The sequence below is a fragment of the Pelophylax lessonae genome (genome assembly GCF_965119305.1).
Source record: "Pelophylax lessonae genome assembly, chromosome: 4".
Taxonomy (NCBI): domain Eukaryota; kingdom Metazoa; phylum Chordata; class Amphibia; order Anura; family Ranidae; genus Pelophylax; species Pelophylax lessonae.
In genome coordinates, this window is record NC_138771.1 from 107,015,824 (window position 1) to 107,028,933 (window position 13,110).

The window sequence follows — 13,110 nt, forward strand, 5'->3', positions numbered from 1 at the left end:
GTATCTATACGTCCAGCCAGAAATGTTGTGAGTTGTCAACTTCCTATGCCCTCTGTCTCAGAGTTGTTATTAGTTAGTATTATCACTGCTTATCAGATAGTTACCATGATCTACATAGACTATACCCCCTCCCCGCATTAGGGGAAAAACAGGAGGTAACTCAGTGTTATGTAGTCCCAACACACTCTCTGTCCTAGGGTGATAATGCTGTTCAGTACAGTTGTCACTCTGGGAAAGGAAGTGTGTTAATGGCAGAAATACTAGGCTAAATTAAGAAAAAAAAGTGTGCAAAAAAAAAAAAAAGAAAAAAAGAAAACTAAAGCAGCCAGCATATTAACCACTTCCATACAGAGCAGTTAGACCCCCTTCCTTCCCAGACCAATTTTCAGCTTTCAGCACTCTCACACTTTGAATGACAATTGCTCAGTCATGCTACACTGTAACCAAACAAAATTTTTATCATTTTTTTCACACAAATAGAGCTTTCTTTTGGTGGTATTTGATCACAACTGGGTTTTTTTTTTCTTCGTGATATAAGCAAAAAAAGAGCAAAAATTTTGAAAAAAAAACACTTTTTTTAGTTTCTATTATACAATTTTGCAAAAAATTAATTTTTCTTCATACATTTAGGCCAAAATTTATACTGCTACATATCTCTGATAAAATTAACCCAAATTAGTGTATATTATTTAGTCTGTGTGAAAGTTATTGAGTCTAGAAACTATGGTACCAATTACTGAAAATTGATCACACCAGATGTACTGATGGCCTATCTCCTTTCTTGAGGCCCTGAAATGTCAGGATAGTACAAATACCCCCCAAATGACCCCTTTTTGTAAAGTAGACAGTCCAAGGTATTTAGTAAGAGGCATGGTGAGTTTTTTGAAGTTATAATTTTTTCCCACAATTCTTGGGAAAATGAATAAAAAACTTTTTTTTTTCTTTTTTTCCCTAAAACGTCAATTTATAAGCTATTTCTAACACATAGCATGTACACAGCAAAAATGACACCCCAAAATTCATTCTGCTACTCCTTCTGAGTATGGTGATACCACATGTGTGAGACTGTTACACAGTCTGGCCACAAAAAGAGACTCCACGTCCAAGTAGCACCATAAGGCATTTTAGGAGCATAAATACACATAAAACTTTCTTACTACCTATCACACTTTTCAAGGCCCTAGAGCACCAATACAATGGAAAAGTCCACAAAATGACCCCATTTTGGAAAGCAAACACAACGTATATTCTATGAGGCATTATGGGTCCTTTGAACATGTCATTTTTTTCAACAAGTTTTTGTAAAATGTGGGAAAAAAATAAAAACTTTTTTTTTTTACACAAAGTTGTCAATTTATAGGATATTCCTAACACATAGCATGTACACAGCAAAAATGACACCCCAAAATACATTCTGCCACTCCTCCTGAGTATGGCAATACCACATGTGTGAGACTTTTTCACAGCCTAGCCATATAGAGGGGCCCAACATCCAAGGAGCCATCATGCATCCTAGCCACTTGCCTAGGCCTATTTTTGACATTTGGTGTTTACAAGCTAAAATCAGTTGTTTTGCTAGAAAACTGCTTAGAACCCCCAAACATTATATATTTTTTTTTAGCAGAGACCCTAGAGATTAAAATGGAGATTATTGCAATATTTTTTATCACACCGTATTTGCGCAGCGGTCTTCCAAACGCAATTTTTTTGGAAAAAATTCACTTTTTTTAATTAAAAATATGAAACCAGTAAAGTTAGCCCAATTTTTTTCCATAATGTGAAAGATAATGTTACGCCGAGTAAATAGATACCCAACATGTCATGTTTCAAAATTGCGCACGCTCACGGAATGGCGACAAACTTTGGTACTTAAAAATCCCCATAGGCGACAATTTAAAAATTTCTACAGGTTGCCATCTTTGAGTTACAGAGGAGGTCTAGGGCTCAAATTATTCCCCTTGCTCTAACAATCGCGGCGATACCTCACATGTGTGGTTTGAACACCGTTTACATATGTGGGCGGGGTTTCCGTATGCGTCGGTTCTGCACGCGAGCTAACGGGGAAAGGGCGCTTTAATTTTTTTTTTTTTTTTTTACTATTTATTTTATTTATTATTTTTACACCGTTTAAAAAAAAAATGATCATTTTTATTTCTATTACAAGAATGTAAACATTACTTGTAATAGAAAAAGGCACGACAGGACCTCTTTTTTGTGAGATCTGGGGTCAAAAGGTCCTCAGATCTCACAAGTACACTAAAAGATAGAAAAAAAAAAAATTATTATATAAAATGAAAAAAAAAAAAAAAAGGACCTTTAAACCGGTTGCTAGGCAACAACATTTTCCGTAGCTCCGGTCCTCCAAGACCATAGAGTCAAGTGAGGGCAAGCTTGCCCTCACTCAACATCCTGTCTTTGAGGATCCGGGACCGGATCGTTTTCCCCGCTGCCGGCGGGTCCGGTAAGCGGGGAAAAGGACCGGACGCGGCGGGAGGGGGGTCCCACGGCAAATCCGCCGCTGGGACCACCCTTATCGGAAAGCCAACCGTCCACCGTTTAAAAAAATACCAGGGTTATGGCAGCTATCTGCTTCCATAACACCGGTATTTAGGTTTAAACGGAGGACGTATATAAACCTTTTTGGACTTGGACATGGTGGCTGTATGAAGGGTGACAGGTACTCGGGTACTTTGTTGGGCAGGTGACAGGCAGGTGACAGGTACTCTGGTACTGATGAGCAGGTGGCAGGTACTCGGGTACTCCGATAGGCAGGTGACAGGTACTCGGGTACTCTGATGGGCAGGTGACAGGCAGGTGATAGGTACTGATGAGTAGTACTGATACTGATAGGTGATACTGTACTGATGGGTACTGATGATCAGTACTGATACGTGATAGGTACTGATGAGTACTGATGAGCAGGCGGCAAGTACTCGGGTACTTCAGGCGTCAGGTACTCTGATGGGTAGGTGACGGGTACCCTGATGGGTAGGTGACAGGTACTCAGGTACTCTGATGACGGGTACTCCGTTGACAGGTACTCAAAGTACCCAAGTACCTGTCATCAGAGTACCCGAGTACCTGTCATCAGAGTACCCGAGTATCCGTCATCAGAGTACCCGAGTATCCGTCATCAGAGTACCCGTCATCAGAGTACCCGAGTACCCGTCATCAGAGTACCTGCGTACCCGTCATCAGAGTACCCGAGTACCTGTCATCAGAGTACCCGAGTACCCGTCATCAGAGTACCCGAGTACCCGTAATCAGAGTACCCGAGTACCTGTCATCAGAGTACCCGAGTACCCGTCATCAGAGTACCCGAGTACCCGTCATCAGAGTACCCGAGTACCTGTTATCAGAGTACCCGAGTACCTGTCATCAGAGTACCCGAGTACCTGTCATCAGAGTACCCGTCATCAGAGTACCCGAGTACCTGTCATCAGCCCATCAGAGTACCCGAGTACCTGTCATCAGAGTACCTGATGGGCTGGTGACAGGTACTTTGATGGGCTAGTGACAGGTGCTCTTTATTGGGGGGGGGCAATCAGTGTGTTTGGGGTGCACTGTATTTGGTAACTAGCTGTTACCACAATCTCCTCCTCACACAGGATCAGTGTGTGAGGAGGAGAACACGGTGACAGCTAGCTACCGTGTTCTCTGTTGACATTTGTGACCGGCTGTGATTGGACACAGCCGGTCACGTGGTAAAGAGCCAATTTCATTGGCTCTTTACCTAGATCGGGGATCGACTCTGTCCGAGGGACGAGCCTCGTCCCCGATCGCTGCTCTGCGCGCCCCCGGGGGCGCGCATTGCAGAGAGAACGAGCGGCTCGTGCTGGAGCCGCTCATGTGATCGGCTGTGATTGACACAGCCGATCACATGGTAAACAGCCAATTTCTATTGGCTGTTTACCTTGATCAGGGATGGGCTATGTCCGAGGGACGAGCCTCATCCCTGATCGCTGCGATGCGCGCCCCCGGGGGCGCGCAGTAGCAGCTAGAGCGGGCGGACGTCATATGACGGCCGCCCGGAACGGTAAAGCCATCCTGCCGGCGTCATATTACTATGCGCCGGTATGGATGTGGTTAAGGGACGGGTAAAATGCAATACTATCAATTAATATCCATGTATTTAGACATTCTTTAAAGTAGAACTATAGTCAAAACTTTTTTTTTCTCGTTTTGGGTAGAGTAAGGGAGGGTTATAACCCTGTCAGATTTTTTTTGCCATCTGTGTCCCATTGCGCAGATTTCCCTTCACTTTCTATCCGATAATTAAACAGGAAGAGAGAGGAAATCCATGCAAATTAGGGGAATTCCTTGGGGCTTCCCGGGTCACAAGAACTAATGTCCACATTGGAAGATCTCCCCACTAATACTTTTCTGGGGACAACCCAAAATTTGGGATTTTCTTTTACTTCCAATGATAATGGTAAACAGAGCGAATAGAGAGGGTAAATCTCCTTACTGGGGGCACAGGCCGCAACAAAAACCCAATAGGTGTTCTAATCCATCTCCACTTTGTCCAAAACTAAAAAAAAAAAGTTTTTCCTTTAGTTATACTTTAAGCATTTTTAAAAGAATAATGGATTCTTGCCATCTTTAAGGTGTATGAAAACCCAAATTTGTTTTCAAAATGTTTAGCACCATGCCTTACTGTATACAGCAGTGTTCCATGGAACCCTAGGGTTTCTCCAGAGGTTAGCAGGGGTTCCTTGAGCAATGAGCAATTTTTGTCTCTCAGTTTAGTTCCTACTGACACCATTGATCTTTTTAGCAATCTGCAAGGGGATAATTCTTCCCAGTGACCACAAATGTAGGGATCATTCTTCCCAGTGACCACACATGTAGGGATCTTTCTTCCCAGTGACCACACATGTAGGGATCATTCTTCCCAGTGACCACAAATGTAGGGATCATTCTTCCCATTAACCATCACACTAATGTATCATGAGTTATAGATCAAGCAATTTTTACTAGGGGTTCCCTGTGACCAGAAAGTTTTTTCAAGGGTTCCTCTGTGCTGAAAGGGTTGGGAAAGGCTGGTATACAGTTTTCTTAACCAATTGAGTCCCCAGACCTTTTTCTCCAAGCACAAAGTCAATGCTTTGCATTTAGCAGAAGGAGTCAGCCCTGTCACTACATTGGAGGTGTGCACAGTCAATTAAGTTCCTGGCACATGATAAAATAGTAGGACTGCACAGGGCACAGAATCAGATTAATCATCAGTGCTGGTACTCCCTCCCTCAACGTGGTTCCTTGTGTGTATGCAATTATGGAAAATTATTGTAAAAGACAGGTTTGTGAATTTAAAGCCCACATCAAATTTTTATTTTAGTTTTGGATACAGTAGGGAAAAAAATACCCTCCGATCTTTTTCATAAATACTTTTTCCTTTACTTTTACCCACCAGCAGTGGGCAGTCCTTTCTCCTGCACACAGCAGAACACATATACCAATGAGCATGATAATGTAAAGTAGTACTAGCCCAGGCCAAGCATGATGACACATCCCAAAGGGGTGCATCCATTACATCGTTGATTCATAGGAACAGTGGCAGTAACCGCAGGATGGAGCAGAGTGTAAAGACAGCACCAGAGAGAAGGTAATTATTGCATAGAAATCAGCATTTTTTAGTTTAACAACTGCTGGGCTAATTATTTTTTTAAAAACTGGAGTTGGATTTCTGTCTGGATTTTATTTCAGTCTGTGACTACATTTAAAAGATTTTCTCTCACTTCCTGTCCCTCCAACACCAGTACACAAAATAAGGGTGCAGTCATTGCTGAAAAAGGAAGGTACAGAGAGCCAAAAAAAAATTGTCACAAGCTCGAACTCTTCTTATTAACAATGTGTTTTGTTTGTATACTGACAAAAAGTAAAGGGAAATATATCCAATTAGATTGTAAGCTCAAATGAGCAGGGTCCTCTAATTCCTCCTGTATTGAATTGTTTTGAAGGTAGAGATGTGCCGGTTTTCGGTAATTCGATATATCGCGGTATTGCATACCCACTGTATTGTTATTGTGGCATTTTTTTAAATACCGTGTTTATCTACTCCTCAAGTCTGACTTTTGAATTGATACATTTCAGTGAGCTGGATGACTCATTCACTCACTCAACAGTTCACTCACTCAATAGAAACAGCTCTGGTAATATGATCCTAGAGTGAGAGACTTAGCTCCTCCCTGTAACCAATCAGAAGACTCCCAGCACACACCCACATGCTTCTTCCAGGGCTCAGACACAGACAGAAACACAAGTTTCTGCAGATAGAATAAGATAGATAGATAGAATTAGATAGATAGAATTAGATGGATAGATATAGATAGAATTAGATAGATATTATATATATATATATATATATATATATATATATATATAAATAAATATATATATATATATATATATATATATATATATATATATATATATATATATAGATAGATAGAGATACACACATGCATACATGGGCATAGCAGCATATTTATATACTATATATATATATATATATATATATATACGTGTGTGTGTGTGTGTGTGTGTGTGTGTGTGTGTATGTATGTATGTATGTATGTATATGTGTGTATATATATATATATATATATATATATATATATATATATATACACACATATACATAGACACACACACACAGGCATAGCAGCCCACATTACATTATTATATAGCCATCAAGCAGTGTCTGGCCTACCTGGTGATGACTGGTCCTGGCGCTCTGATCCAATGGCCTGGTCATTAAGGGGGCAAATCCTTGTGGTCAAGAAGTGGTTAAACCTGAAGGAGGACCGGTGTTTTTATCTATAAATGACTTTACTATTGCTTTAGGCCTGGTTCACATGTATGCGGGTTGGGGCACCACATTTGCACAGGCATAGCAGCCTATTGATTTAAATGGGCTTGAGCTGCTATGCCTCCATTTTCGGCTGAAAAAAGGTGCATGCAGAATTTTAAAAAAAATGCAGTGGCCATGAAATCCATCCTTCTTTTGCACCATGCGACTTACCTGCAGTTGCTGCACACGCAAACTGTGTTTTTAAATGCTGGGCCCACGTAAATAAAAAAGCAGAAAGCTTGCCAGAGCAGGAACTGCAGGTTAGTCGCATGGTGCAAAAACAGGATGGATTTCAAGGCCACTAAATTTTTTAAAAAAATGCTGCATGCACCTTTTTTCTGCGGAAAATGAGGGCTTAGCAGCCTGTTCAAATCAATGGGCTGCTATGCCTGTGCAAATGTGGAGCGCCAACCCGCATACATGTGAACCGCTAACCCGCATGCATGTGAACCATGGCCTAAAGCAATAGTAAAGTAATTTATAAATAACACAGGTCCTCCTTCAGGTTTAACCACTTCTTGACCACAAGGATTTGCCCCCATAATGACCAGGCCATCGGATCGGAGCCGAGCGCCAGCACCAGCACCAGTCATCACCAGGTAGGCCAGACACTGCTTGATGGCTTATTTTAGGCCTGGTTCACAGAGTCTGTACAAACTGACTATATAATAATGTGCGTAAGTGAACCAAAGTCCCTAAATTCAGCAATGAAATTCAAGTGAGGTAGAAATTAAATTAAATAATTGAATACCGTGATAATACCGTATACCGTGGCAAAACATTAATCAATTAATCGCAGCATGAAAACCTGATACCGTCACATGCCTAATTGTAGGTGTATTTGTGGCCAAGTGTGGATTGTGGCCTGTGTGAAGGCCTGTCCAGCAGGTGGTGCTGTGGAGCAGAGGAGCAGAGCGCGGGATCAGAGGCTGTCAGGGCGTGCAGGAGAGAGGAGTGTGTTGTGCGTGACCGACCGACCGCGTGTGAGTAACCCCCCCCCCCCCCCAGGAGAGCAGCGGCGGGGAGCGGCGCTCGAACCCCCACCCCCCCCAGAAGCGAGCGGCAAGCGGGTCGGGACCCCCCCCCCTCTCTTATCGCAGGTGGCGAGCGGTACAGTAAACCCCCCCCCCCTTTTTTTTTGCGGCGGGCGGCGAGTGGTGCGGACCCCCCCCCTGACAGAGAGGGAGCAGAGGAGACTAGCGGAGCAAAGGCTGACCGGGAAGTGACAGAGGGAGGCGGGTGCAGAGCGGAGACTGACCGTCTGAGGGAAAAAAAAAAAAAGCCAGGAACTGCTAGAGTCAGACTTAAAGGGACATACACTAGGTAAGTAAGACTGGTGACTGAGATTGTACACTGACTGAGGGTGTAGTGTAGTACCTGAGTACCTGTGAGTACCTGTTACTACCTGAGTATCTGCGAGTACCTGAGTATCTGTGAGTACCTGTGAGTACCTGAGAATCTGTGAGTACCTGAGTATCTGGGAGTATCTGTGAGTACCTGAGTATCTGGGAGTATCTGTGAGTACCTGAGTACCTGTGAGTACCTGAGTATCTGTGAGAACCTGTGAGTACCTGTGAGTACCTGAGTATCTGGGAGTATCTGTGAGTACCTGTGAGTACCTGAGTATCTGGGAGTATCTGTGAGTACCTGAGTATCTGGGAGTATCTGTGAGTACCTGAGTACCTGTGAGTACCTGAGTATCTGTGAGTATCTGTGAGTACCTGAGTATCTGTGAGTACCTGAGTATCTGTGAGTACCTGAGTATCTGTGAGTACCTGTGAGTACCTGAGTATCTGTGAGTACCTGTGAGTACCTGAGTATCTGTGAGTACCTGTGAGTACCTGAGTATCTGGGAGTACCTGTGAGTACCTGAGTATCTGGGAGTATCTGTGAGTACCTGAGTATCTGGGAGTATCTGTGAGTACCTGTGAGTACCTGAGTATCTGTGAGTACCTGAGTATCTGTGAGTACCTGAGTATCTGTGAGTACCTGTTACTACCTGAGCGTTGTGCGTCTGACCGGGCTGTGCGACTCGGGGTTGTGCGTCTGACCGGGCTGTGCGACTCGGGGTTGTGCGTCTGACCGGGCTGTGCGACTCGGGGTTGTGCGTCTGACCGGGCTGTGCGACTCGGGGTTGTGCGTCTGACCGGGCTGTGAGACTCGGGGTTGTGCGTCTGACCGGGCTGTGAGACTCAGTGTTGTGCGTCTGACCGGGCTGTGCGACTCAGTGTTGTGCATCTGACCGGGCTGTGAGACTTAGTGTTGTGCGTCAGACCGGGCTGTGCGACTCGGTGTTGTGCGTCTGACCGGGCTGTGCGACTTAGTGTTGTGCGTCTGACCGGGCTGTGCGACTCAGCATTGTGCGTCTGACCGGGCTGTGCGACTCAGCGTGGTGCGTCTGACCGGGCTGTGCGACTCAGCGTGGTGCGTCTGACCGGGCTGTGCGACTCAGTGTTGTGCGTCTGACCGGGCTGTGAGACTCAGTGTTGTGCGTCTGACCGGGCTGTGAGACTCAGTGTTGTGCGTCTGACCGGGCTGTGCGACTTAGTGTTGTGCGTCTGACCGGGCTGTGCGACTCAGCATTGTGCGTCTGACCGGGCTGTGCGACTCAGCGTGGTGAGTCTGACCGGGCTGTGCGACTCAGTGTTGTGCGTCTGACCGGGCTGTGCGACTTGGTGTTGTGCGTCTGACCAGGCTGTGCGACTCAGCGTTGTGCGTCTGACCGGGCTGTGCGACTCAGCGTTGTGCATCTGACTGGGCTGTGCGACTCGGTGTTGTGCATCTGACCGGGCTGTGCGACTCGGTGTTGTGCGTCTGACCGGGCTGTGCGACTCGGTGTTGTGCGTCTGACCGGGCTGTGCGACTTAGTGTTGTGCGTCTGACTGGGCTGTGCGACTTAGTGTTGTGCGTCTGACCGAGCTGTGCGACTTAGTGTTGTGCGTCTGACCGGGCTGTGCGACTTAGTGTTGTGCGTCTGACTGGGCTGTGCGACTCGGTGTTGTGCGTCTGACCGGGCTGTGCGACTCGGTGTTGTGCGTCTGACCGGGCTGTGCGACTTAGTGTTGTGCGTCTGACTGGGCTGTGCGACTTAGTGTTGTGCGTCTGACTGGGCTGTGCGACTTAGTGTTGTGCGTCTGACCGGGCTGTGCGACTTAGTGTTGTGCGTCTGACTGGGCTGTGCGACTTAGTGTTGTGCGTCTGACCGGGCTGTGCGACTGAGGGTTGTGCGTCTGACCGGGCGGTGCGACTTAGTGTTGTGCGTCTGACTGGGCTGTGCGACTTAGTGTTGTGCGTCTGACCGGGCTGTGCGACTGAGGGTTGTGCGACTCAGTGTTGTGCGTCTGACCTGGCTGTGAGATTGTGAGTGTTGTGCAACTGAGTGTCAAGTGAGTGGAGCGGAATACCAGAGGGTGAGAAGGTAGCGTTAGGAAGCCAGGAAATAGCCACATAGGATAGGCTTAAATTACTGAATCCCCATTAGATTAGATAGTAGGTACAATGCCCGGCGGGTGTGGAGATGCGACTCGGTGTACATCTTGTGATATGTATGCGTTCCTCGGTCATGTGATCGAAGGCGAATACAAATGTGCAAAATGTGAGCACGTTGCTTCCCTGGAAGCTCAGGTCCTGAATCTAGGGAAGCAGCTGGCAACACTGAGACGAATGTCCATGCCGGAGGAGAGCCAGGATTGTACCAATCAGGTGCAGGCAGGGGTCTGCACAGAGGTGGGCGGAGTATCGGAGGTGCAGGCATCAGAGCAGAGTAGAGGGGTGACAGTTAGGAGGGGTAGAAGGGAACAAGGCAAGGAGGCTGATCCTGGGCTGGAGCACCCCAATAGATACGCCCCGTTGTGTGATGTTGGGGAAACCAGTCAGGGACCAGCATTGCTGGAGCAGAGCGACGCCCCTAGCTGCCAGGGGAAGAACTCCTCCAGTGAGGCTGGGAGAAAGGGAAAGGAAAGACAGGTGCTGGTGGTAGGGGACTCAATTATTAGAAGGGCAGACAGTGTAATCTGTGACCAAGACCGTGTGCGCCGAACAGTCTGTTGTTTGCCGGGCGCTCGGGTTCGGCACATAGCGGATCGGGTGGACAGATTATTGGGTGGGGCTGGGGAAGACCCAGCTGTCATGGTACACGTGGGTACCAATGACATAGGCAGAGGAAGACGGAGAGTCCTAAACGATTTCAGGGACTTAGGCGCTAAGTTGAGGACTAGGACCTCCAAGGTAATATTTTCCGAAATACTACCTGTACCTCGAGCCACACCAGAGAGGCAGCGGGAGATTAGGGAAGTTAACGAGTGGCTGAGGAGCTGGTGTAGTAAGGAGGGTTTCGGGTTCCTGGAGAACTGGGCCGACTTCTCAGTCGGTCACCGGCTCTTTGGTAGGGACGGATTGCACCTAAATGGGGTGGGTGCAGCCGTACTGGGTGCGAGGATGGCCAAAGAGTTAGAGGGGCTTTTAAACTAGGGAATGGGGGGGAGGGTACAGATGTAGAATTACCCAGTGGAAAGCAAGTTTCAGAGGGCAGAAATGGAGGCATTAGCGATAGGGTGTGCGGAGCTCCTATACCCAGGGTGGGTACGGGGAAAAATCAAGAGAGCAGCTTAAAAACATCAAAATTACGAGGCTTGTATACCAATGCCAGAAGCCTGGCCAACAAGATGGGAGAGCTGGAGCTGCTGATATTTGAGGAGGACTTAGATTTTGTGGGGATAACTGAGACTTGGTTTGACAGCTCTCATGACTGGATGGCGACCATTCAGGGGTATTCCCTTTATCGCAGAGATAGAGAAAGTAAAAAAGGGGGAGGGGTATGTTTGTATATTAAGAACAGTATACAGGTAAATATGAGGGATGATATTAATAATGGAGCTATGGACGAGGCAGAATCCCTATGGGTAGAGCTTCAAAGGGAAGGCACGGCGGGGAAGGTAATATTGGGCGTATGCTATAGGCCCCCCAACCAGAGGGAGGAGGGTGAGGCGGACCTCATGTTACAGATAGGATTGGCAGCAAGGATGGGAAATGTCATTATAATGGGGGACTTTAATTATCCAGATATAGACTGGGCAGAAGGAACCGCACACTCAGCCAAGGCTCGGCAGTTCCTAAATGTTTTGCAGGACAATTTCATGGGTCAGATGGTGAATGCACCGACAAGAAGCAATGCGGTACTTGACCTACTGATTACCAACAATACAGACCTGATCACGGATATAGAAATACGGGACAACTTAGGGAACAGTGACCATAGGTCAATTGGTTTCAGTATTAATTACAGTAATAGGAAACACAAGGGTAATATAAGGACGCTGAATTTCACAAGAGCCAATTTCCCTAAACTGCGCTCGCTGCTAGAAAATATCAAATGGGATAGAACCCTGGGAACAAAGAACACGGAGGAAAAATGGGAGTGCTTCAAGAGCATACTTAACAAGGGAGTGGGCCAGTGCATTCCACAGGGAAATAAATTTAAAAGAGCAAAACTAAACCCTGGGTGGCTAAACTCCAACATTAAAATGTATATTAGAGCTAAAGAAAAGGCCTTCAAAAAATACAAGACTGAGGGGTCATTGGCAGCATTTAAGCACTACAAAGAGTGTAATAAGAAATGTAAAGATGAAATCAGGGCGGCTAAAATAGAACACGAGAGACATATAGCGGAGGAGAGCAAAAAGAACCCCAAGAAGTTCTTTAAGTATATAAACAGTAAGAAAGCCAGGCCAGAGCACATTGGCCCCATAAAAGATGATAAAGGAAAAATGGCCACTGAGGACAGAGAAAAGGCGGAAGTGTTAAATAATTTCTTTTCTTCAGTCTTCACAAAGGAATCGGGGGGCTACACGAAACCCGCTTGTAAGGCCGAACTAAATAATACACCTCAGGAAGTGCCGCCATGGCTAACAGAGGATAGACTTAGAGCTAAACTAGAGAAACTTAACATAAATAAATCCCCGGGACCGGATGGCTTGCACCCGAGGGTTCTTAATGAGCTCAGCCAGGTGATTGCCAGACCATTATTCTTGATCTTTAAGGATAGTTTACAGACGGGTATGGTGCCAGCTGATTGGAAAAAAGCCAACGTGGTACCAATATTTAAAAAGGGGCCGAGATATATCCCGGGTAACTATAGGCCGGTCAGCCTAACATCAGTAGTCTGCAAAATTTTGGAGGGGATGATAAGGGACCACATACAAGACTTTAGTAATGAAAATGGTATTATAAGTAGAAATCAGCATGGATTCATGAAAAAT

General features: G+C 45.9%; 1 protein-coding gene across 1 annotated transcript in view; it reads right to left on the minus strand.

Annotated features, from left to right (window-relative positions):
- Positions 1-13,110, minus strand: part of THSD4 (thrombospondin type 1 domain containing 4) — a 997,759-nt gene that overhangs the window by 783,565 nt on the left and 201,084 nt on the right. The gene's annotated exons all lie outside the window — the stretch shown is intronic.